Source organism: Eulemur rufifrons, chromosome 20, assembly GCF_041146395.1.
Source record: "Eulemur rufifrons isolate Redbay chromosome 20, OSU_ERuf_1, whole genome shotgun sequence".
NCBI lineage: Eukaryota > Metazoa > Chordata > Mammalia > Primates > Lemuridae > Eulemur > Eulemur rufifrons.
This window is the reverse complement of record NC_091002.1, coordinates 5,420,722-5,447,004: the sequence shown is the minus strand read 5'-3', so window position 1 is coordinate 5,447,004 and position 26,283 is coordinate 5,420,722. Positions and strand designations below refer to the sequence as shown.

The 26,283-nt window shown below is 40.5% G+C and overlaps 1 protein-coding gene across 1 annotated transcript in view; it reads right to left on the bottom strand.

The window, feature by feature from the left end:
• MAEA (macrophage erythroblast attacher, E3 ubiquitin ligase) overlaps positions 1 to 26,283 on the bottom strand; it is a 400,167-nt gene that overhangs the window by 149,570 nt on the left and 224,314 nt on the right. The gene's annotated exons all lie outside the window — the stretch shown is intronic.

Below are 26,283 nucleotides of genomic sequence, written 5' to 3'. Positions count from 1 at the left end.
CGCACTCAGACTCCTCACGAGGCTCTGCTCCAAACTTGGTCCCACTGTAATTTATTGTTGTTCGGGGAGGCTGTCTTTTGTGCAGACAGCACCTGCACCAGCGCCCAGGTAATACGACTTCTCTGGTGCAGGAGCTGGCACCCACACGGCTGTGAGATACCTCAGACCCGGCACCAGCATCCGAGCAGGGGCAACAGCGCAAGAAGCAAACACAGTGGGGGCAGTTTCGGGAACCTCACTTGGCATTTTCATGTTACTGATCTCTTTGTGTTCGAATAAAGACTATTAGTTCCTGACAAATGTCACCAGTGTCCTCGAGCCTCTCTCTTTGAGTGGGCGTTAACAGGGGACACACATTCGATAGGCACCTGGCAATGCTGGGCAAGGGGGAATGGATGCACCATCCCCACAATGGGCCAGCGTGAGCTTCATGGGTGTCAGGAGACACCACACGCCATCAGGGCAATACAGGGGCAGCAGGCGCACCCCACAGGCCTAGTGTCCACAGTGAGGCCCCAGGAGCAAGCGAGAAGCTCAGAGGCACAGCCAGGCGAACCCTCTTGGTGCCCTCTGCGAGGGAGCAACTCTGCCTTGCAGCCACTGAGACCCAGAGCCCTGGTGACCAGCCTGCAGCAGATGCCTCCTGGGGACCTGAGCTTGGGCCAGCCAAGGGGCCCACTTTGATATGAGTGGCCATTTGCAGAGGGCGAGGTCCTCAGAGTCCCAGCGACCAGCCTGGGCCATGCAGTTTGAAAACAGATGTGCAGGGGATGGCTCTTCTCCCCAGCCCCCTCCCAACAACTCAGCTCCTTGCTCCAAGGGGACCCTGGCAAAGTACCCTTCCTCCTGAAGGCTAAGACTCTCCAGCCCCGATGATTCTAGAATCAGATCCCAGGCCCAGATCCCACCACCTGCGTTCCCTCAGACCCCAAGCCCACCTCCCACCACCCTGCGTCCGTCCCCTCCCACTACCCTTGAAAACTCCTGAGCATAAGCCCAAGCTCACAAGTGTATGAGTTCTGAGGTTATGTGAAGATCTGAAAAACCTCTGATTAAAAATTTTCCTAACATTTTCTGGACCAGTGGTGCTGAGGCACATGGAAGAAAAGACCCTCAATCCTGCCTGCAGATCACACTGTGCACTCAGGACTCACAGGGTTCCCCAGGAAATGAACTCACCATCAGAACGCTGCAAACACATGTAACACCAACTCTGATACCCCTAAATCTGTGGAGTTTGCAAACTACAAACCAGACTCACTGAGCCATCGAAGTTGGGGTGATTAGGCACGTGATCTGGGGGAGCAGGCTGACTGTGTTAACCCAACCAGGAGTGCAAAATCCAAAGTGTGCCAGAGCAACACACAGATAATGGAGTCAAATGTGAACAGGTGGACTGGACACTCCAGTCAAATTACAAAGACTGTGAAACCAAATTCACAAGACCGTGTGCTATCACAGAGCCTGTAACATCCCTTAATAACACTAAAAGGTGGCCAGATGCAATGGCTCACACCTGAAATCCCAGCATTTTGGGAATTTGAGGTGGGACGATCTCTTGAGGCCACGAATTCGAGACCATCCTGGACAACATAGTAAGATCCCATCTCTACAAAAATTACAAAAATTAGCTGGGCGTGGTGGCTGTAGTCCCAGCTACTCACACATTGACATGGAGGTGCCTTCACGGATGTCACCAGGGCCCACATCTAGAGGACTGTCCTGTTGTGTTAGACACTGAGATTTGAGGGAGACAGATGGTGAAAGTAAACCAATGAAGGAATCTATGTCAGGAATCTAGCTGGTGCCCTGGAGGAGAGGGGACAGAATGCTGTTGTACTCTTAGGAAGGTGGCTTGCACACCCACTGACAAGTCCACATCTGAGCAGAGGGTGCACAGGACTCAGGGCTGTGGCCCCACACAGCCAGTCTCCTGCCCCAGATGCTCACCAGCAGATCTCACACGGCTTCCCCTTTGCCTCTTCCAGGACTCTAAACTCTGGATAGACACACCATCTGAGACACTGTCCTTTTCATAAGATGTCGGGGAGGACTCCTACTTCCTCCCCCCACTTGTAAAAATATGCAAAAACAAAAACACTGAACTGAGACTGGAACAAGGAGGAGCTGGGATCAGGCCAAAGAAAACAAGCTCAAGAGCAGCTGACAGAGGCAGAGCTCCCGAGGGCTGCTGCCAGCGTGGGCCAGCAGCACAGGCAGAGGTGAGCCTGGTACCCCACGCTGAGTAGGACCCTCAGGGTGGGAGGTGCCCCCTCTCAGTGGGAAGTCCGGAAGCAATGTTCCCTTCAGGAAGCTTCCCAACCACTAGTGTGAGCCCCAGTGCCACCCAACCCCCAACAATCAAAATCAAGCTGTGAACACAACACAAAGATCAAGAAACAAGAAAACAAGTCACTATAATTGAAAGTCAGCAGGAAAAAACCAAACAGATTCAGACATCCAAGATCACAGATCTTGTCAGAAACAGAATACAGAACAGGTAGAACAAAAATGACCTATCAACAAGGGACAATTATTAATAGAAACAGATAAATTCAGAAAGGAAAAACTACGAAATGACAAATCCTTAGTGGGTTAGTTAAAGAGCTAATTAGCATAGCTGGGGACAGAATTAGTGAGCTGGAAGACATAGCTGAAGATATCACTCAGACTGCAGCACAGAGAGATAAGAAGACAGGACGTTTCAAAAAGATATGGAAGATAAAATGAAAAGTTCTAAGTCTTTTAAATCAGAGACTCTAAAGGAGATAACAGAATGGAGAAGAGATATTCTTTAAAGAGAAAAGAGTTCAAATTTACAGAACTGGATAAAATAAAAAGGTATCTATGGAAATAGAACAATGTATATCCCAAAAAGGAAAAATAAAAGTAATCCATGCCCATGTACAGCATATTGAAACTGATAAACACCAAACACAAAGAGAAGACCCTCAAAGGACCCCGAGGAAAAAAACAGGTGCCCATAAAGGAACATGTACTGAATGACAGCAGCTTCTAAACAGTAGCAAAGGGAGCAGGACACAGTCAGATAACACGTTTTTAATTTTGACTTTTTAATTTTTAATTTTGACAGAAATTAACTGTCAACCCAGAGTTATGAACTCAGCAACATCTGTCAAGAATGAGGGCAAAACAGACATTTTCAGATTAACAAGAGCTTAATACCAACAGAACTGCACTGAGAAAACCTCTAAAGGATGTGCTTCAGGATGGAGTAAAATTATCCCAGAAGGATGATCTGAGATACAAGGAACAGTAATGCATTAAAAAAAACTTTCAAATAATAAAAGCACAAATTCCGTAAGGATGGAGAAAAATAAAAGCAAAATTTGAGATGCTGAAAATGACAACTGATTGACAGGTCTGAGGAAAATAAATCCTAATCTGGAAGTTTAGGTTTGCAAATTCAAAGAACTGGGCAAATTCAAAGAACTGAGAATCTTTAAAAGCTCAAGGAATTGGCAGTTCCAAATACTAACATTTGTTACTAGATTTTACAATATCTTTGTATGATTTTGTTATAGGATAATGCTGACCTCATAAAATGAATCCCTGTGTTTCCTTCTCCTCTGAAAGACTTGTGAAAAACTGACATTAACTTTTCCTTAAATGTTTTATAGAATATTTTATAGAATTCACCAATGAGGCCATTGGCTCCACAGTTTTCTTTGTGGGAGGAGTTTTTACAGTTTGTTTACTAGATATATTGCTATTCAGATGATCAATTTTTTCCTGTGAAAGTTTTGGTAATTTGTGCTTTCAAGTAATTTGTCAATTTCACCTCAATTGTCAAATTTACTGGCATAACTCATTCTGTCAAGAATGAGGGTAGAACAGACATTTTCAGATTAACAAAAAGAGCTTAATGCCAAGAGAACTGCACTGAATAATAAAATTCCTTTATTATCTTTTCATGTTTGTAGAATTTATCCCTTCTTATCCATTCATATCCCTTCTTTCATTATGATATTGCCAATTTGTATTTTTTATCCTTTTTCCTTGATCAGTACAGCTAAGACTTTATCAATTTTATTGATCTTTCAAAGAACCAGTTTTGGTCTGATTAGCTTTCTTTAGCGTTTGCTCATTTTGTTTCAATGATTTCCACATTTTAATGTTACTTTAATAATTTATTCCTTTAATCTTTAATATTTCCTTCCTTCTTCTTACTTTGGGTTTAATTTGCTTTTCTTTTTATGGTTTACTAGAGTGGAAGCTAAGGTCATGAATTTTAAACTTTTCTTCTTTTCTAATATAAGCATTTAAAGGTATAAATTTCCCTTTAAAAATTGCTTTAGCTGCATACCACAAATGAAATACATTTTGATTGTAGTTCAGTTAAAATACTTCCTATCTTTCCTGTGATTTCTTTGATGCATAGTTTATATTAAAATGTGTTTAATTTCCAAATATTTGAAATTTTTTCATATATTTTGTTACTGATTTCTATTTTAATTAAGTTATGATCAGGAATATATTCTGTATGATTTCAACACTTTTAAATTTATTGATACTTTTTTATAGCCCAGGATAAGGCCTATCCTGGCAAATATTCCATGTGCATTAGAAAAGATTGTGCATTCTGTCATGGCTGAGTGCTCTGTTCCATTAATGTTAGTTGGGTCAAGATGGGTCACATTGGTTGACAGTGTTGTTCAGGTCTCCTCTGTCCTTACTCATTTTCCTTATTTCTTCTATTATTAACAAATGAGTGTTGAAATCTCCCACTATAATTGCAGGTTTATCTCTTTTCTCCTTCAGTTCTGGCAATTTTTGTTTCATGAATTTGTAAGTTTTATTTATAGGTACACATACATTTAAGATGATTCCTTTTTATCTTTATTAAATGTTTATCCCCAGTAATATTCTTTATTTGGAAGTCTACTTTGTCTGATATTGTAATAATATACGCACTCCAATTTCTTGGATTAGAGTTTTGTGGCATATCTTTTTCCATTCTTTTACTTTTAACTTACCTTGTCTTTATATTTAAAGCTTATTTCTTGTAAATAACATTTTGTTGGGTATTGGTTTTTTACCTGTCTGATAATCTATGCCTTTTACATCACTTACATTTAATGGACCTATCAATAAAGTTAGGTGTAAATCTACCATTTTCATTTTTATTCTATTTGTCCCATCTGTTCTTTGTTTCTTTTCTTGCATATGATTTTATTTAGAGCCATACAAATGTTTTATATAATCAAAAAATAAAAATAAACTGAATTAAAACAAAGAGACAAAATGACCAAACCCTAAATATTGAAAACAAACTGATACAAATGAACCATACTTTTTAAGAAAAGAAAACAATTACTTCAGTAAGTTTAAATGATATTTTTGTGCATATATCCCTGGCAAAATACTAAAGATAAACAAAATGACAAAGAAGTCTTAGATGGAACTTAGTAGTCTTTTTGATATTAGCAATATTGGTATGGTTCTGTGGAAACTATTACAGGCACACCCCATTTTATTGTGCTTTGCTTTATTGCACCTCACAAATATTGCATTTTTTACAAATTGAAAGCTTGTGGCAACTCTGCATTGATCAAGTCTGTTGGCACTATTTTTCCAACAGCACGTGCTTACTTCATATCTCTGTGTACATTTTGGTAATTATTACATATTTCAAACTTTATTATTATTGTATCTGTTATGGTGATCTGTGGTCAGTGATATTTATGGTTACTATTGTAATTATCTGGGGGCACCATGAATTGTGACCATATAAGACAGCAAACTTAATCAATAAAGGTGTGTTCTCACTGTTCCACTGACCGGCCATTGCCTCATCTCTCCCTCTCCTCAGGCCTCCCTATTCCCTGAGATACAACAATATTGAAATTATGCCACTTATAAACCTTATAATGGTCTGTAAGTGTTCAAATAAATGGAAGAGTTGCATGTCTCTCCCTTTAAATCAAAAGCTAGAAATGATGAAGCTTAGTGAGGAAGGCATGTTAAAAGCTGAGATAGGCCAAAAGCTAAGTGTCTTGCACCAAACATTTAGCTAAGTTGTGAATGCAAAGGAATAGTTCTTGAAGGAAATTAAAAGTGTTACTCCAGTGAACACATGAATGATAAGAAAGTGAATCAGCCTTATTGCTGATATGAAGAAAGGGTTAGTGGTCTGGATAGAAAATCAAACCAGCCATAACATTCCCTTAAGCCAAAGCATAATACAGAGCAAGGCCCTGACTCTCTTCAATTCTGAGAGAGGGGAGGAAGCTGCAGAAGAGAAGTTAAAAGATAGCAGAGGTTGGTTCATGAGGTTTAAGGGAAGAAGCCATCTCCATAACATAAAAGTGCAAGGTGAAGCAGCAAGTGCTAATGGAGAAACTACAGCAAGTTACCCAGAAGTTCCAACTAAGATCACTGATGAAGGTTGGCTAAACCAAGTAACAGATTTTCAACATAGACAACACAACCTTATATTGGAAGAAGATGCCATCTAGGACTTTCATAGCTAGAGAAGAGAAGTCAATGCCTGCCTTCAAAGCTTCAAAGGATAGGCTGACTCTTATTAGGGGCTGATGCAGCTGGTAACTGTAAGTTGAAGCCAATGTTCCCTTCCCATTTCAAAAACCGTAGGGCTCTTAAGAATTACACTAAATCTACTCTGCCTGTGCTGTATGCATGGAACAACAAAACCTGGATGACAGCACATTTGTTTATAGCATGGTTTGCTGAATATTTTAAGCGCACTATTGAGACCTACTGCTCAGGTGAAAAAGATTCCTTTCAAAATACTACTTCTCATTGACAATGCACCTGATCACCTAAGAGCTTTGATGGAGTTGTATAAAGAGATGAATGTTGCTTTCATGCCTGCTAACACCATACCCATTCTGTAGCCCACATCAGAAGTAATTTCAACTTTCAAGTCTTTTTTTTTTTTTTTTTTTTTTTTTTTTTGAGACAGAGTCTCACTCTGTTGCCCGGGCTAGAGTGAGTGCCGTGGCATCAGTCCAGCTCACAGCAACCTCAAACTCCTGGGCTTAAGCGATCCTACTGCCTCAGCCTCCCGAGTAGCTGGGACTACAGGCATGCGCCACCATGCCCGGCTAATTTTTTGTATATATATATTTTAGTTGTCCATATAATTTCTTTCTATTTTTAGTAGAGACGGGTTCTCACTCATGCTCAGGCTGGTCTCGAACTCCTGACCTCGAGCGATCCACCCGCCTCGGCCTCCCAGAGTGCTAGGATTACAGGCGTGAGCCACCGCGCCCGGCCCTCAAGTCTTTTAAGAAGTTCATATTGTAAGGCTATAGCTGCCATAGATACTGATTCCTCTGATGGATCTGGGCAAAGTAAATTGAAAACCTTCTGAAATGAATTCAATATTCTAGATGCCATTAAGAATATTTGTGAGATGGGCATGGTGGCTCACACCTATAATCCTAGCACTCTGCTAGCCCAAGGCATTAGTATTGCTTAAGCTCAGGAGTTTGAGACCAGCCTAAGGAAGAGTGAGACCCATCTCTACAAAAAATAGAAAAAAAGTTAGCCAGGTGTGTTGGCACACACCTGTAATCCCAGCTATTTGGGAGGCTGAGGCAGGGAGATCACTTGAGCCCAGGAGTTTGAGGTTGCTGTGAGTTACAATGATGCCACCACACTCTAGCCTGGGTGACAGAGCAAGACTCTGTCTCCAAAAAAACAAAAAAAGAATATTTGTGATTCATGGAAGGACGTCAAATTATCATCATTAACAGGAGTTTGAAAGAAGTAAATTCCAGTTCTCATGGATAACTTTGAGAGGTGCAAGACTTTAGTGGAGAAAGTAACTTTAGATGTTGTGGAAATAGCAAGAGAATAAGGAATTAGAAGTGGAGCCTGAGGATGTGACTGAATTGCTGCTATTTCTTGATCGAACTTGAATGGATGAAGAGTTGCTTCTTACTGATGAGCAAAGAAAGTGGTTTCTTTTTTTTTTTTTTCTTTTTTTTTTTTTTTTTTGAGACAGAGTGTCGCTTTGTTGCCCAGGCTAGAGTGAGTGCCGTGGCGTCAGCCTAGCTCACAGCAACCTCAAACGCCTGGGCTTAAGCAATCCTACTGCCTCAGCCTCCCGAGTAGCTGGGACTACAGGCATGCGCCACCATGCCCGGCTAATTTTTTTTTTCTATATATATTTTAGTTGGCCAGATAATTTCTTTCTATTTTTAGTAGAGATGAGGTCTCGCTCATTGCTCAGGCTGGTCTTGAACTCCTGACCTCGAGCGATCCACCCGCCTCGGCCTCCCAGAGTGCTAGGTTTACAGGCGTGAGCCACCACGCCCGGCCGAAAGTGGTTTCTTGAGATGGAATTCATTCCAGGTGAAGATGCGTTGAATGTTGTTGAAATGACAATAAAGGATTTAAAATATTACATAAACTTAGTTGATAAAGAATTGGCAGGGTTTGAGAGGATTAACTCCAATTTCAAAAGAAGTTCTACTGTAGGTTAAATGCCATCCAGCAGCATTGAATGCCACAGAGAAATCTTTCATGCAAAGAAGAGTCAATCAATGGGGCAAATTCCACTGTTGTCTTATTTTAAGAAATTGCCACAGCCACCCCAATCTTCAGCAACCACCACCCTGGTCAGTCAGCAGCCATCAACACTGAGGCAAGACTCTTGACCAGCAAAAAAGATTACAACTCCCTGGAGGCTCAGATGATCATTAGCATTTTTAGCAATAAAGTATTTTTCATTAAGGCATGTACATTGTTCTTGTAGATGTAATGCTATTATTGCAAACTTAAAAGACTACAGCATAGAGTAAACATAACTTTTATATGAACTGGGAAACCAAAAAATTCATGTGACAAGCTTTATCACAAGATTTGCTTTATTGTGGTGGTCTGGAACTGAACCTGCAGTATCTCCAAGGTGTGCCTGTATAGGTATATTGAAGGATAAAGGAAATGAGTAATTATGTGAATGCCATTAAGAATAGATTTTTAGCATAAAGGAAATAAAAGTATATAATCAAAGAAATTAAATAAAACTCTTTAGTCTTAAATTTCAATTAGAAATAAGAATATGAACTCATATTTTAATTGAAAAATAAGCAAATAAAAAAATACTTCCAGACTAGGCATGGTGGCTAACGCCTATAATCCTAGCACTCTGGGAAGCCAAGGCAGGAGGATCATTTGAGGCCAGGAGTTTGAGACTAGCCTGGGAAACATAGAGAAACCCTTGTATCCACAAAAGAAAAAAATATTAGCCAGGCATGGTGGTGCATGCCTGTAGTCCCAGCTACTTGGGAGGCTAAGGCAGGAGGATCTCTTGAGCCCAGGAGTTTGAGGCTGCAGTGAGCTATGATGATGCCACTGCACTCTAGCCTAGGTAACAGAGTGAGAGCTTGTCTGAAAAAAAAAAAAAAGAAAAGAAAAATAAAATTAAAAAGAAAAAAGAGAGAAAGAAAGAGAATAATGACTGCAATATATCAGAAAAACATTAAATATATAACAATTCATGAATTCATAATGATACTTTAAAGAAACCTACAGGAGGTTATCAGGGCACTAACATACTAACTTTGAAAACTGATTAATTCTAGGGAAAGAATCAGCATGTAGCCTGCTTTTCCTGTACAAATTATTTCGGGATAACCAACCAGTTAATGAGACAAAATTTTCTTAGCAGCGACTACTAAGGAAGTAGTGGATTAAGGGAGAGAGCATAAGTGGAGCCTTGGTCACTCCAAGCAGGACAAGTAGACACTGATTTCTGTTGTGAGGCAATAAGACACACGTGCCAGTGACTCTAGCATGGAAGTCTGAGCCAGCTAACCCCCGAGCTCCACAACCCAGTGTCAGGGAAACAGGAGGAAGAAGCAGCGAGCCCCTTGCCACTGGCAGTGTGGTCCCTGCAGTAGCATCACACATGTCCACCTAGCCTTGGTGAGCAAGCTGGCTGAATCAACCATACCTGAGGGTGCTTTCTCCTACACCTGCCATGTAGGTCACCATAAGCCAATGACCCAATGTTGCTAACAAATTACTGGGATAAAGAAGGCTGGTGTGGGGAAGAGAGATTTAACAGATATCACAGCCAATGCCATGTGTGAGTTCTGATTAGATACCGATTCAAATACATCAACTGTAAAAAAGACCTTTTAAGGCAATCAGAGAAATGTGACTATGAACTGGGTGTTAAATGATGGTAAGGAATTGTTATTAATTTTGTTAGGTGACAGAACAGCTTGGTGGTTGTTTTAAAAAAAAAAATCCTCACCAGTTAGAGATGCATACTGAAGTACTGAGAGGTGAAAATGACCTCAGATCCAGAATCTGCTTTAACATACCCCAGGGCGAAAAGAAAGTGTGCATTGGTTAAATGAAACAAGTTTGGGGTTCATCACACAATTCTCTAGTTTTGTGTGCTCAAAATTTTCTATAATAGCCGGGCATGGTGGCGCATGCCTGTAGTCCTAGCTACTTGGGAGGCTAAGGCAGTAGGATCACTTAAGCCCAGGAGTTTGAGGTTGCTATGAGCTAGGCTGACGCCACAGCACTCACTCTAGCCCAGGCAACAGAGCGAGACTCTGTCTAAAAAAATAAATAAATAAATAAATAAATTTCTATAATAATAGAGTTGTTTTAGCTGTGAGTGGAGATAAGCGTACACAGCACATCTGGATGCCCCTTCAAGATGTCAGGCTACAGAGTAATAATGGAAAACACTTAGATAGTCAGTACTGTAAGTGGAGACAGCACGTCTGGCCACCCTCTCAAGATGCCAGGCTACAGAGTGACAATATAAACATTTAGATAGTGCTTCCTACTGTGTGCCAGGGGCTGTTCTTAGCACTTTACACATATCATTTGATCTTTACAACCACTCGGTAAGGTAGGTTCTATTATTATCTCAGTTTTATAGATGAGGAAACTGAATCAGAGAGCAATTAAGGAACTGGTCCAGGGTCCCAAAGGAGGTAAGTGGCATAGGAGGTGAGGCAGACTGTGGCCCCAGAGTCTAGGCTTGTAAATGTCGTGCTCCTGGGTGTCTTGAGAGGAAAGCCTCCATGGACGGGGAGGCTGGGGCGGAGGGATGAGCTCGTAGGAAGGGACGGAAGCTTCTGAGGAGAAATGAGAAGGAACTCCAAAGGCAGGGTCAGGTGTAGGCAGGAGGGAGGCCTAAGGGCAGGCCACGGATAGAGACAGGTGCAGAAGGCCATGTGCCTGCTGACCCTCTGCAGGTACTAGGACTGCATCCAGCCGCAGCCCCAGCAGCACCAGGAAAGCCAACGGCTGCACCCTGTACTAAATGCACAGAGCCAAGGACTTGCCCTCTATGTCATCCAATCCCCACAGCAATGCTGTGGGGGTGTGCTGCCATCACTCCCCTGCTTTATAGGTGGCAGCCCTGAGGTCTGCTCACCTGTCCATACCCACACCACTAAAAAGCAATATAGTCCAACCACCCTGGCCTGCGGATGCCAATCTCTTGCTCCAAGCCATGATGATGCATTTTTTCTACTTTTCCACATGTTTCAAGAGTGTTCATGATTGCTTATCGAAGCATTCCCATGACAGTACACATTTATCAAAAAAAAAAATTAAAAAGAATGTTTGCAAAAACTGGTGAAGCCCACGTAAGGCTGCAGTCTAGTTAGTGGAACTCTGCCAGTCACACAGTCACCTTAGCTATGTGAGACGTTCCATGGGGGAAACTGGGTGACAGGTGCACAGGCCCTTTCTGTACTAGTTTTGAAACTTTTTGTGAGTGTGCAAGTATTTCAACATAAAAAGCTTAAAAAGAAAACACTAGATGCCAGAGCTGAAAGGACCTAATGGAACACTAAGTGATTTTAACTCCCCTTTTCTTGGGGAAACTGAGATGTGGAGACTCCCATCAGCGCTCTTGTCTCTTCCTGGTCCAGAAGCTAGCTGCCTCTTCCTCCTTCCCACACAAGTCCCCCCCTCTACGCCACCCCCTATTTTTCATCCTCTCTCACCTCCTGCGAAGCAGTGGAAACCACCAGATAAACGGCCATTTCCGCTTGGTCACAGAGGCACAGCCAGCACTCTCCAGCACCGGCATCTGCCGTGCTTGGTGCTTCCGGGTTTCCTCCAGAGCTTCTCCCTGGGCTCTAAGGTCAGTCATCCCATCAGAACACTTCGAAGTCTTTAAAAAGGGGCAGGTCAGAAGGAACTTTGATGTCATCATGCTTGGAAAGGCCCCAAGGTTCAGATGCCTTTTTATCTTGTTCACTGGGATCTGCTGCAAATATCTGCCCAGGTGCAGATGCCATATGTCACTTCTCACAAAAATCAATTTTACAAAAATCCAATGAAATAAAAACACTCAAGCAGCGTCACTTGCAACTGATCCATTTCAGAGAAAGTACCACCAGGAGTGGCCAAAGCAACAGAAATGCAAATGTTAACATTTCTTTTATGTTTTGGTTTTTCATTTTCAACTGCTTTTTATTTCCATGTAGGAGAACGAGAGGAGAAATGCATAATAGAAGACATTCCACGTGACACATTGATAACAGGTAGGTAAAATGAACTCTGTTGAATGTTGAACTCAAGATGTCATTTTATGGTATTATGCTAATCTCTTGAAGTATGTATTATTTGGCAGTGAGTATAATGCTGTAGAGTTTCTCTTGATAGTTTATCAAGTTATGCAAACTCAATGTGAAAAAAGCCTTAAGAGTGAATAGAACAGGGAACCTGGACACGACACCCCAGAATCCAAGCTTGATTTGTTTTGTGGCTGAACACTAAAAACATGCACAGCACGAGTTGTGGCGTCTTCGGAACCTCAGCCTCCTGAAGCCCCACAGGCCGCGTGGGGAAGAGCGCTGAAGGGAAGCATGCAAGCGCAGACCGAGACTCCTCCCCAGGCAAACTGCCCAGAAAACCTGCTACCACCACAGTGACTTCTGCGCATTTCCCGCACTGCTACCAAGCACGTCCCCACGGAGCTGTGCTTAACTCACCTTTTGAGAAAGAAACAACTGTCCATGGTTTCAGAATTGCATGGAAAATCCAGTATGATATTTAACCTTCAAGTCAACATCAACGTCAAACTTCCTGATTTCAAAGCAAAAAAAGAATAGGAAGGGCTGGGCGCGGTGGCTCAAGCCTGTAATCCTAGCACTCTGGGAGGCTGAGGCAGGAGGATTGCTTGAGGTCTGGAGTTTGAGACCAGCCTGAGCAAGAGTGAAACCCCATCTCTACTAAAAAAAAATTAGCCAGGTGCAGTGGCACGCTCCTGTAGTACCAGCTATTCAGGAGGCTAAGGCAGGAGGATCGCTTGAGCTCAGGAGTTTGAGGTTGCTGTGATCTACGATGATACCACTGTACTCTAGCCTGGGTAACAGAGCAAGAGTCTGCCTCAAAAAGGAAAAAAAGAAAAAAAAGAAGAAGAAGAGGAAGAATCTAAATCTAGTGGTATTCTTTATAAGCGCAGATTACATATTTTTATATTCTATTCAATCTTATAGTGTTGAATTCTCCTTTCATTTTGTCTTGGCCATTACATTTGCGTGTTCTATCACAAAAAGTAATGACTCATCCTGCAAAAAAATCAAATAAAGGTAGCCGGCATGGGGGCAAAGAGAAAGTGAGATAGAGTTTTAGGATGAGCACAGTGGGGAAAGCACATGGAGGAGGACTGAGTGGTACCAGAAACCTCCTGTTGTTATGACCACTGTGGGAAGAGGACACATCTGAGACTGTGGCGTCTGAACAAGACTGCCTGAATCCAAACCCCAGCTCCGCCACCTGATAACTGTGTGCCTTTGGGCAAGCTACTTAACCTCTCTGTTTCTTCATTTGTCAAATGTGATGATGATAATGACAATAGCACTTATTTATTTTGTTTATGATGACAAATTAATATTCATAAAGCTTTTAGAACCTGACCCAGCACACAGAAAGTACTGTGCTTGCTCAATATGTGCCCTGAGCCTAACTGCATCACCCCAGGGGAAGCTTGGCCTCCTGGGTGAATAGCCCTGTTGCAGCTGGCTGTTTTCCTAGTAACTTGGGAATTTTACAGCCTGCATTTGAAGGGGCAGAGGAAGAGGAATATGGAAGAGAGTGGCCTGCTGCCTTATAACCCACCAGCTGGACTGACGTGGCCTGGACCCACTGGGACGTCAATGGGAAAAAAAGAATGAAAAGGCCAGAAAAGAACGTAAGAGATAAGAGGGAGACAAATGATCTAACATATATATAACTGCAGCCCCAGAAGGAGAGATGAGAGAGAATGGAGGAAAGGCAACATTCAAAGATATAATGTCCAAAATTTTTTTTTTTTTTGTTGAGACAGAGTCTCACTTTGTTGCCCAGGCTAGAGTGAGTGCCGTGGCGTCAGCTTAGCTCACAGCAACCTCAAACTCCTGGGCTCAAGCGATCCTACTGCCTCAGCCTCCCGAGTAGCTGGGACTACAGGCATGCGCCACTATGCCCGGCTAATTTTTTCTGTATAGATTTTTAGGTGTCCATATAATGTCTTTCTATTTTTAGTAGAGACGGGGTCTCGCTCAGGCTGGTCTCGAACTCCTGACCTTGAGCAATCCACCCGCCTCGGCCTCCCAGAGTGCTAGGATTACAGGCGTGAGCCACCGCGCCCGGCCCAAAATTTTTGAAAATTGATGAAAGACATCAACCCAGAGATTCAAGGAACTCAGAGTACCTCAAATGAGGATAAATATAAGGAAAAACACATCTAGCTACATCATTGGCACACTACTGAAAACCAAACACCGAGAGAAAATAATTTAAAATAGCCAAAGGGGAAAAAAGACACAATTACTTCAGGGGCAGTAAGAATGACAACTTCTCAACAGAAACTATACATCTTCAAAGATGCTGAAAGGAAAGGAAAAAAATTACTGTACCTTTGCAATATATTTTGCAATCAGGAGGTGTGATATCCCCAGCTTTGCTATTCTTTTTTTTATTATTTTTCTTAAATTTTTTTTATTTCAGCATATTACAGGGGTACAAATGTTTAAGTTACGTATATTGCCCTTGCCCCACCTGAGTCAGGGCTTCAAACATGTCCATCCCCCAGATGGTGCGCACCACACCCATTACATGTGTATATACCCATCCCCTCTTCCCCCTCCAATCTGCCAGACACCCAGTGAATGTTACCACTATACGTGCACTTAAGTGTTGATCAGTTAAAACCAATTTGATGGTGAGTAAATGTGGTGCTTGTTTTTCCATTTTTGGGATACTTCACTTAGTAGAATGGGTTCCAGCTCTATCCAGGATAATACAAGAGGTGCTATATCACCATTGTTTTTTTGTAGCTGAGAGAACTCCATGGTATACATATACCATATCTTATTGATCCACTCATGCATTGATGGGCATTTGAGTTGTTTCTACATCTTTGCAATAGTGAATTGTGCTGCTATAAACATTAGAGTGCAGATGTCTTTTTTATAGAATGTCTTTTGTTCTTTTGGGTAGATGCCCAGTAATGGGATTGCTGGATCAAATGGTAGTTCTACTTGTATCTCTTTGAGGTATTTCCATATTGCTTTCCACAGAGGTTGTACTAGTTTGCAGTCCCACCAGCAGTGTATGAGTGTTCCTATCTCTCCACAACCACGCCAACATTTATTGTTTTGGGACTTTTTGATAAAGGCCATTCTCACTGAAGATAAGTGATGTCTCATTGTGGTTTTGATTTGCATTTCCCTGATGATTAGAGATGTTGAGCAGTTTTTCATATGTTTGTTAGCCATTAGTCTATCTTCTTTTGAAAAGTTTCTGTTTATGTCCTTTGCCCACTTTTTGATAGGTTGTTTGATTTTTTCTTGCTGATTTTCCTGAGTTCTACAGAGAGTCTAGTTATCAGCCCTTTATCGGATGTGTAACATGTGAATATTTTCTCCCATTCTGTAGATTGTCTGTTTACTCTCATGATAGTTTCCTTGGCTATGCAGAAGCTTTTTAATTTGATCAGGTCCCATTTATTTATTTTTGTTGTTGCTGTGATTGCCTTTGGGGTCTTTTTCATAAATTCTTTGCCTAGGCCAATGTCAATAAGAGTTTTTCTAACATTTTCTTCTAGAATTCTTATACTTTCATGCCTTAGGTTTAAGTCTGTTATCCACCATGAGTTGATTTTTGTGAGAGGTGAAAAGTGCGGATCTTGTTTCAGTCTTCTACATGTGGCTATCCAGTTTTCCCAGCATGATTTATTTAATAAGGATTCTTTTCCCCAGTGTATGCTTTTGTCTGCTTTTTCAAAGATTAGATGGCCATATGAGGATGGTTTTATATCTGTGTTCTCAGTTCTGTTCCACTGGTCTATGTTTCTGTTCTTGTGCCAGTATCATGCTGTTTTAGTTACTATAGCCTTGTAGTATAGCTTGAAGTCTGGCAAATCGATGCCTCCCAATTTGTTCTTTTTGCTTAAGCTCACTTTTGCTATACAGGGTCTTCTCTGGTTCCATATGAAGTGTAGAATTATTTTTTCTGGATCTGAAAAAAATGATGTTGGTGTTTTCATACGGATAGCATTGAATCTGTAGGTTACTTTGGGTAGTATAGACATTTTAACAATGTTGATTCTGCTGATCCATGAGCACGGTATAGTTTTCCCCCTGTTTACATCCTCTGCTATTTCCTTCCTCAGTGTTTGGTAGCTCTCCCTGTAGAGGTCTTTTACCTCCTTAGTTAAATATATTCCTAGGTACTTTATTTTCTTTGTTGCTATTGTGAAGGGTACTGAGTCTTTGATTTGGTTCCCAGTTTGACTGTTGTTGGCATAGAGGAATGCTACTGATTTCTGTACATTGATTTTGTAACCTGAGACTTTGCTCAATTTGTTTATTAATTCCAGTAGTCTCATGGCAGAATCTTTGGGGTTTTCTAGATATAAGATCATATCATCAGCAAGGAGAGATAGTTTGACCTTTTCTGCCCCCATTTGGATGCCTTTGATTTCCTTCTCTTGTCTGATTGCTCTGGCTAGGACTTCCAGCACTATGTTGAATAGAAGCGATGATAGAGGGCAGCCTTGTCTGGTTCCAGTTCTAAGTGGGAATGCTTTCAATTTTTCCCCATTCAGTATGATATTGGCTGTGGGTTCGTCATATGTGGCTTGTACCATTTTTAGGTAAGTCCTGTTTATGTCTATTTTGTTAAGCATTCTTATCATAAAAGGATGTTGAATTTTGATGAATGTTTTTTTCTGTGTCTATTGAGAGGATCATATGGTCTTTGGTTTTGCTTCTATTTATGTGGTGAATTACATTTATAGATTTGCATATGTTGAACCATCCCTTCATCTCTGGGATGAAGCCCATTTAGTCATGATGGATTATTTTTTTTGATAAGCATCTGAATTTGGTTTGCTAGGATTTTGCTGAGAATTTTTGCATCTATAATCATAAGGGATATCGGTCTGTAGTTTTCTTTTTCTTGTTGCAGATTTTCCAGGTTTTGGTATCAAGGTGATGTTGGCTTCATAAAATGTGTTGGGGAGGATTCCTTCCTTCTCGATCTTGTGGAATAATTTCTGGAGGATAGGCACCAGTTCTTCTTTGTAGGTCTGGTAAAATTCAGGTGTGAAACCATCTGGTCTGAGACTTTTCTTCTTAGGAAGGTTTTTTATTGCTGTTTCAATTTTGGTACTTGATGTTGGTCTGTTCAGGAATTCTATTTCTTCCTGATTGAGCCTAGGGAGGCTGTGTGTTTCTAAGAATTTGTCCATTTCCTCTACATTTTCCAGTTTATGTGCATAGAGGTTTTTATAGTGTTCATAAATGATATTTTGTATTTCTGTGGCATCAGTTGTAATTTCTCCTTCTTCATTCCTGATATAGCTTATTAGAATTCTTTCTTTTCTGCTTCTTGTTAATCTAGCCAGAGGGGTGTCAATTTTGTTTATTTTTTCAAAGAACCAACTTTTTGTTTTATTAATCTTCTGTATAGTTTTTTATTATCAATTTCACTTAGTTCTGCTCTGATCTTTGTTATTTCTTTTCTTCTGCTGGATTTGGGGTTGGTTTGCTCATCCTTTTCCAGTTCTTTGAGATGATTAATTAGATTGTTTATTTCTGATCTTTCTGTCTTTTGGATGTAGGCATTTATGGATATAAATTTTCCTCTCAGGACTGCTTTAGCTGTGTCCCACAGATTCTGATAACTTGTGTCCCCTTTGTCATTTAGTTCAAAGAATCTTTTGATTTCCAACTTGATTTCCTCCTTAATGAAATAATTGTTCAGCAGAAGGTTGTTTAGTTTCCATGACTTAGTGTAGAGATGAGAGTTTCTGTTAGAGTTGATTTCTAATTTTATTCCACTGTGGTCTGAGAAGATGCATGGTATAATTTCTATTTTTTTTTTTAATTTTTTGAGACATGCTTTGTGGCCTAGGATATGGTCAATCTTAGAGAATGTCTGATGAGAAAAACGTATATTCAGCGGTTTTGGGGTATGACGTTCTGTAAATGTCAGTCAGTCCCATTTGTTCTAGAGTTTTGTTTAAGTCCATTGTTTGTTTATTTTCTGTTTGGAGGATCTGTCCTGTTCTGTCAGAGGAATGTTGAAGTCTCTAGCTATAATGGTGTTACTGTTTATCATTTTGTTTAGATCAAGTAGGATTTGCTTTATGAATCTGGATGCACTTGAGTTAGGTGCATAAATATTTAGAATTGTTATGTCTTCTTGTTGAATTATATCCTTCACCTTTATATAGTGACCCTCTTTGTCTTTTATCACTTTTGTTGATTTGAAGACTAAGTTATCTGAAATCAGAATCACCACGTCAGCTTTCTTTTGGCTTCTGTTTGCTTGAAATATTGTTTTCCATCCCTTTACCTTGAGTCTGAATGCATCCTTGTGGGTTAGATGTGTTTCCTGAAGATGGCAGATACTTGGCTTGTGTGTATTTATCCATTTGCCCAGCCTATGTCTCTTTAGTGGACAATTCAAGCCATTCACAGTTATGAGAGAATTGATAAGTGGGGTAGATTTCTGCTCATCCTGTTGAGTTGAACTTTGTTGCTTTGTTTTCTATCTTGAGCCATTCTGATATCTGGTCTTTGATCTTTAGCTTTTGGATGATTTTATATTCATGAGTGTTTATTGTGCTGATCCATGTGTAAAACTGTTTTGAGTACTTCCTAGAGGGCAGGTCTTGTCTTGATGAATTCCCTCAGTCTTTGCTTGTCTGAGAAGGTCTTTATTGCTCCTGCATATACAAAACATAGTTTTGTGGGGTACAAGGTTCTAGGCTGCGCACTATTCTGTTTGAGAAGAGTGAGAATGGGGCCCCAGTCTCTTCTTGCTTGTAAGGTCTCAGTTGAGAAGTCCGTTGTTATCAGATGGGTTTTCTTTTGTAGGTTACCTGCTTCTTTTGCCTTACAGATCATAGGAGGCCCTCTTTGGTGGTTATTTTGGTCAGTTTGATGACTGTGTATCGTGATGTCTTCCTGTTTGCGATGAATCTCCCAGGAGTCCTTTGAGCTTCTTGTACCTGGATATCTAGATTTCTAGCAAGGCCTTAGAAATTTTCCTCTATTTTATCCTCAAATAGCTTATCCAACCCTTGTGTATTTTCTTCTTCGCCCTCAGGGATGCCTATGATTCTCACGTTAGGCTTCTTCACATAATCCCACATTTCTTGTAGGCTTTGCTCTTTTCTTTTATTTCTCTGCTCTATCTCTGTGACTGACTAATTTAATTGAAAGATGTTATCTTCAGTCTCTGAGATTATTTCTTCTGTTGATCTACCCTGTTCTTCAGGCTTTCCATTGTGTTTTTGTAATTCCTTGAATAAAGTCTTCATTTCCAGGAGTTTGGTTTGATTTTTCTTTAATATTTCAATTTCTTTAGTGAATTTTTCTTCCAAGTCCTGGATTTTTTTTTTTTTTTTTTTTTGGTTTCTTTGTGTTGGTTATCCATTTTTTCTTGCATATCATTTAGTTTTCTTACAATCCATGTTTGAAATTCTTCTGTCATTTTAGTGTTCTGAATTTGGTTGATGTCCATTGCTAGAGAGCCAGTGTCCCCCTTTGGGGGTGTGCTTTCCGTTTGATTCTTCATACTTCCAGAGTTCTTTCGCTGATTCATTCCCATCTGGATCAGCTGTTGCTTCTTACCTTTAGATTTTCATTTGGATAATGACATGCCCTGTTTAGTCTCTGAGCCAGTAGGTGGTGTTTGTGGGTGAGATTCGACCACACCCTATATGATGAGTCAGTAGATGCAGTAAAAGGGTGTGCAGAATGACCTCCCTGCCAGTAGGTGGCGCTTGCTGGAAGGAGCAGGCTGCAGTGTTGTTTTGGGGTCCTGTAACCAGCTCTTATTCCTCTGGAGAGGCACTCTAGTGCCTCAGGTGGTGGGTGTGGCCCTGGGACTTCTAGGTGTGCCCCTATTGTCCACCTCAGTGGGGGCAGGTGGGGGAGTGAGTCTGGGCAGAGCTGGGTTGGGTGAGCCTGCCCTCAAGCTCCACAAATGCTGGTAGCAGGGGGTCAAAGGTCTGTTCTCTGCTTCTGGGCAAAGCTGCCAGGGAGGAGTTGAAATGGCCCCACTTGGCCAAAAAGTCTGCATGTGGGGATGGGGCTGTCTGAGACCTGTAGTCCGGAGCCGGCCTTGCTCCATCCCACCCTCCCCTATTCCACAGTTTCTCCCAGGCCTCTGCCAGCAGGCAGGACCTCAACCCAGTGGATCTTCCCTGGCTGTGATACAGGCCTGGAGGTTCCCTGCCCAGGATCGCAGCCTGGGCTGGGTGCACGGCCTTCCCGTGGGAGGAGGGTTGCCCCTTAAGCATGTTGATCTGCCCCTGAAAGCACATACACCTCAGTAGGCTTGTTCACAAATATCCCTTCTGTGCCCTGGGGCATTGTGATCAAGACCTTGGTGTACGGGATCTGGTCTGCAGGCCTGTCCCCTGGGCCCTGGAGATCAATTCCTGGCCCTGCCAGTGAGAGGAGTGCTGGTCTCAAGTCACCCACGGGGTGCCCAAGCTGGATGGATGTCTCTCCTCCTTGGGATTTGCCCCACTCTCTTGGAGTCACCAGGCAAGCAGCACCTGGGAGGGCTGGCAGGTAGGAAGCTCACATTCTGAGTACCCCTCAGTCTGCTATAGGGCCCCAAAAGGAAAGGTCCCATTCCCCGCAAATGCCTCTGGGTGGTGGCTAAATTGTCTCTCTTGGCAGCACGGGTAGGGAAGGGGAAGGGGAGAATGAAGCAATATGGCACCTGCTGATCAGCTTGGGTCTGCAGGCTGAGAGGCGCCCCGAGGGAGCTGGGAGCCTGGTGCTCTGTCCGCAAGAGGCTCACAACTCACTGGTGGCAGCCGTCTCTGGGCTGATGTTGGCAGGTCTCTCCAACTGCTGAGGAGCCCACCAGCAGTCTGAGATGCAAGGGAGGGGAAATTTAACCGCTCCACCTACCCTTGTTGCTGGTCTCCAAGCCTCTCAGGGGCCTTTCTGCTTCCAGTTCTCCTCCGCAACTTCTTCCCATGGAGTCTCCTGTAGTTTCAGGCACCCTTCCTTCCAACCCTTGTCCGATCTATGTTTGTCTGCCTATTTATTTTTTTTCACTTTCTTCTAAAATCTGTCTTTCTTGCAGAGATACTCTGGCTGGCAGTTTTTCGCATCCGTCATCTTGCCCCTCCTCTGCTCTTCTTTCTCAAGACTAATTTGGCTATTTGTGGTCTTCTGTGGTTCCAGATGAATTTTAGGATTGTTTTTCATTTCTATAAAAAAATTATCACAGGAATTTTGATAGCAGTTGCATTGAATTTGTAGATTACATTGGGTAGTATAGACATTTTAACTTTTCCAATCCATGAACACAAGATATTCTTCTTTTTATTTGTGTCTTCTTTAATTTCTTTCATCAATGTTCTGTAGTTTTAGCAAACTAGTCTTTCACAACTTTCATTAAGTCCATTCCTAAGTATTTTATACCTTTTGGTGTTACTGTAAATGAGATTCTTTTCCTTATCTCCTTTTCTGATAGTTCATTGTTAGTGTATAGAAATGCATCTGATTTTTTATGTTGATTTTGTATCCTGCAACTTTACTGAACTCATTTATTAGTTTTAAGTTTTTTATGTAGTTGTTAAGGTTTTCCCTCTATAAAATCATGTCATCTGCAAACAAGGACAATTTTACTTTTTCTATTCCTATTTGGATGCCTTTTTTATTAAAAAGGCACTCTTTTTCTTGCCTAATTGCTCTGGCTAGGACTTCCAGTGTTATGTTGGATAAAAGGGGTGAAAGAAGGCATCCTTGCCTTGTTCCTGATCTTAGAGGATAAGCTTTGTTTTTCATTAGTGAACATAATGTCAGCTGTGGACACTTCATAGATTGCCTTTATTATGTTGAAATACTTTCCTACTATTCCTAGTTTGTTGAGAATTTTTGTCATGAAATGATGTTGAATTTTGTCAAATACTTTTTCTACATCTATTAATACAATCATGTGATTTTTCTCCTTTATTCCGTTAATGTGGTATATCATATTAATTGAATTTTGTATGTCAAACTATCCTTGCATCCGGGGGATAAATCCCACCTGGTCATGGTGTATGATCCTTTTAATGTGCCTTTCCATTTGTTTTGCTAGCATTTTTTTGATGATTTTTGCATCTATATTCATCAGGAATACTGGGCTGTGTGCAGTAGCTCATGCCTGTAATCCTAGCACTTTGAGAGGCTGAGGTAGGAGGATTGCTTGAGGTCAAGAGTTTGAGACCAGCCTGAGCAACATAGCGAGGCCCTATCTCTACAAAAAAATAGAAAATTAGCCAGGTGTGGTGGTACACACCTATAGTCCCAGCCACTCAGGAGGCTGAGGAAGGAGGATCACTTGAGCCTAGGAATTTGAGGTTGCAGTGAGCTATGATCATGCCACTGCTCTCATGCCTGGGCAACAAAGTGAGACCCTGTTTCCAAAAAAAGAAAAAAGTAATATTAGCCTATAGTTTTCTTTTCTTATGGTGTCTTTGTCTGGCTTTCGTATCAGGGTAATAGTCATAAAATGAATTTGGAAGTGTTCTCTTCAATTTCTTGAAAAAGCTTGAGAAAGATTGGTGATAATTCTTCTATAAATGTTTGGTTGAAGAAGCCATATGGTCCTGGGCTTTTTTTTTTTTTTTTAATTGGGAGGTTTTTGATTACTGACTCAATCCTTATATTAGTTAAGGGTCTGTTCAGACTTTCTATTTCATCATGATTCAGTCTTAGTAGATTGCAGCTTCTAGGAATTTATCCATTTCTTCTAAGTTATTTGCTTTGTTGGCATGTAATTATTCATTTTAGTCTTTTATAGTCATTTTTATTCCTATGGCATCAGCTTTAATGTGTCCTCTTTCATTCTGATTTTATTTGAGTGCTGTCTCTTTTTTCTTAGTCTAGATTCCCTGATTTCAAGACACATTACAAAGCTACAGTAATCAAAACAGTATGGTACTAGCATACAGACAGATAGACCAATGGAACAGAATAAGGAACCCAGAAATAAATCCACACATACGTGGTCAATTGATCTTTGACAAAGGTGATAAGAACACACATGGGGGAAAGGACAGTCTCTTCAACATATGGTGTTGGGGAAACTGGACAGCCACATGCAAGAGAATGAAACTAGACCCTTACTTCACAACCTACACAAAACCCAACTGAAAATGAGTAAAGACTTAAATGTAAGATCTGAAACTGTAAAACTTCTGGAAGAAAACATAAGAAAAAGCTTCATGACATTAGTTTTGGCAATAATTTCATGGATATGTTACCAAAACCACAGGCAACAAAAGCAAAAATTGAGACATGAGACTACATCAAACTAAAAGTCTTCTGCATAGCAAAGGAAACAATCAACACAGTGAAAAGGCAACCAATAGAATAGGAGACAATATTTGCAAACCATATATCTGACAAGGGGTGAAGCTCCAAAATATATAAGGAATTCCTAAAATTCAATAGCAAAAAAACTAATAACCCAATTTAAAAATGGGCTAAGGACTTGAATAGACATTTCTCTAAAGAAGATATGCAAATGACCAGCAGGTACATGAAAAAAAAAATTGCTCAATGCCACTAACCATAGGAAAATGCAAATCAAAACCACAATGAAAGATCACCTCTTATCTTTTGGGGTGGCTATTATTTTTAAAAAAGGAATTGGCAAGGATGTGGAGAAACTGGAACACTTGTACACTGTTGGTGGGAATGCAAACTGGTGCAGCTGCTCTGAAAAACAGCACGGAACTTCCTCCAAAACTTAAAAACAGAACTACCATATGATCCAGCAATCTCACTCTGTATATTTATCCCAAGGAAATTGAAATCAAGATGTCAAAGAGATATTAGCACCCCCCATGTTCGTAGCAGCACTATTTATAATAATAAAGATGTGGAAATAACCTATATGTCCATCGACAGATGTATGAATAAAACATGTGGCATATACATAAAATGAAGTCAATGGAATATTATTTAGCCTTTAAGAAAGGAAATTTTGTGATCTGAAACAACATGGATGAACCTTAAGGATACTATGCTAAGTGAAATAGCCAGTTACAGAAAAACAAATATTGCATGATTCCACTTACAAGGTGGTTATCTAAAATAGTCACATTCATGGAATCAAAGAGTGCAAGGGTGGTTTTCAGGGGCTGAAGGGAGGAGAAAATGAAGATTTACTAAATAACAAGCATAACATAAATAAGTTCTAGAGGTCTGTTGTACAACATCATACCTATAGTCAACAATACTGTATTGTACACTTAAAATTGTGTTGAGACCATAGATCTCAAGTGTTCTTACCATAATAAAATAAATTAATAAAGGTTTTTAAAAAGAAAGGAAATACAAACCTAGATTTCTAGATTTCTGCACTCAGTGAAAATATCCTTCAGAGATGAGTGTGAAATAAAGTTGTTTTTACACATGCAAAAGCTCAGAGATTATGTCAACAGCACATCTGCACTACCAAAATACTGAAGGGAGCTCTTCAAGATGAAAGGAAATGAAGAAAAAAATTAAAAATTAATAACACAATTGACTTGTGGAGTTTACAGCATATGTAGAAGTAAGATATACAATAGCACAAAGGAGGAGAGTGGGTAAATGTAATACAAGGATACATATTTTTATCACAAGGCAATCAATAAAAGAATTCTGTACTAAAAGAATGTAAAACTAATATGCTAATAGAGAAAAAACAGAAAAACAGAATGCTTGATTAATCCAAAAAAGGCAAAAAAGAGGAATAAAGAAACAGGGAAAAATAAGACAAATGAAAAGCAAATAGTAATATAGTAGGTTTAAACCGAACTCTATTCTACATTATATGAAGTGTAAATAGAAAAACATTCCATTTAAAAGGCCAACATCGTCAGACTAGATTTTAAAAAACAACTATATGCTGTTTCCAAAAGAAACTTTAAAATATAAGAAAAGACTGAAAGTAAAATAATGACATATCATGCAAATATGAACAAATAGAAAGACAGTATAGTAAAAGTAAACTTTAAGCAAATAAATGCTACTAGAGTTAAAGTGGTACCCAAATCACCAACGTTGGGTTTAATAGAAAGATGCTTTGGGGGTGTTTTCTACTCAACTGTTATGAACTTCATTTAAATGAATTTTTTTTTGAGACGGTCTCGCTGTGTCAGCCTGGCCATTTAAAAGAATTTTGAGCATGGTGGACCATCAATTAATTTTCTATTCTTGTCAATATTTTTCCTTTTAACTATGACTGTATCTTAAATCATCAGTCATTACTTTGATGTGCCAAATAATGTAATAACATACTCCAAAATATAATTCTTAAACATTTCTTTTAAAAAATCCCTTTAATGGAAAAATTTCATTGCATATTTACTCTATACTTTTTTTGTTCATGATATGTTGCAAGTCCCTATGTCAAAAGCCAGAACCTGGCTCCGTTCATCGGGTTACAATGTGAATACGTCACGACTGCTGTGGGGCAGGTTCTTTGGAGCTTGGCACACCTGTGTTGCCGGTGTCAACAGACAGCTCTGTGTTTTCACCTCCCTGACTGACCGAACTATTGAAAAACCTTCAGCTGCCTGTGATAGCCCTTGCCTTTTACTTAGTGCACACTTGATCATAAGTGCAAGTGTCACACACTACTTAGTTAAGAAGTGCTAATTAAGAACATGCTTATATTTAATTTTTAAATCATTATTAATCTGAAAAAAAAATTTTAAAAATTTGGGAATTTGTGGGGACCTGAGGCCATGTACCAGATCTCTACTTCAGGAAGAGCACACACCAGCTATCCTGTTTCTCCCTTCAC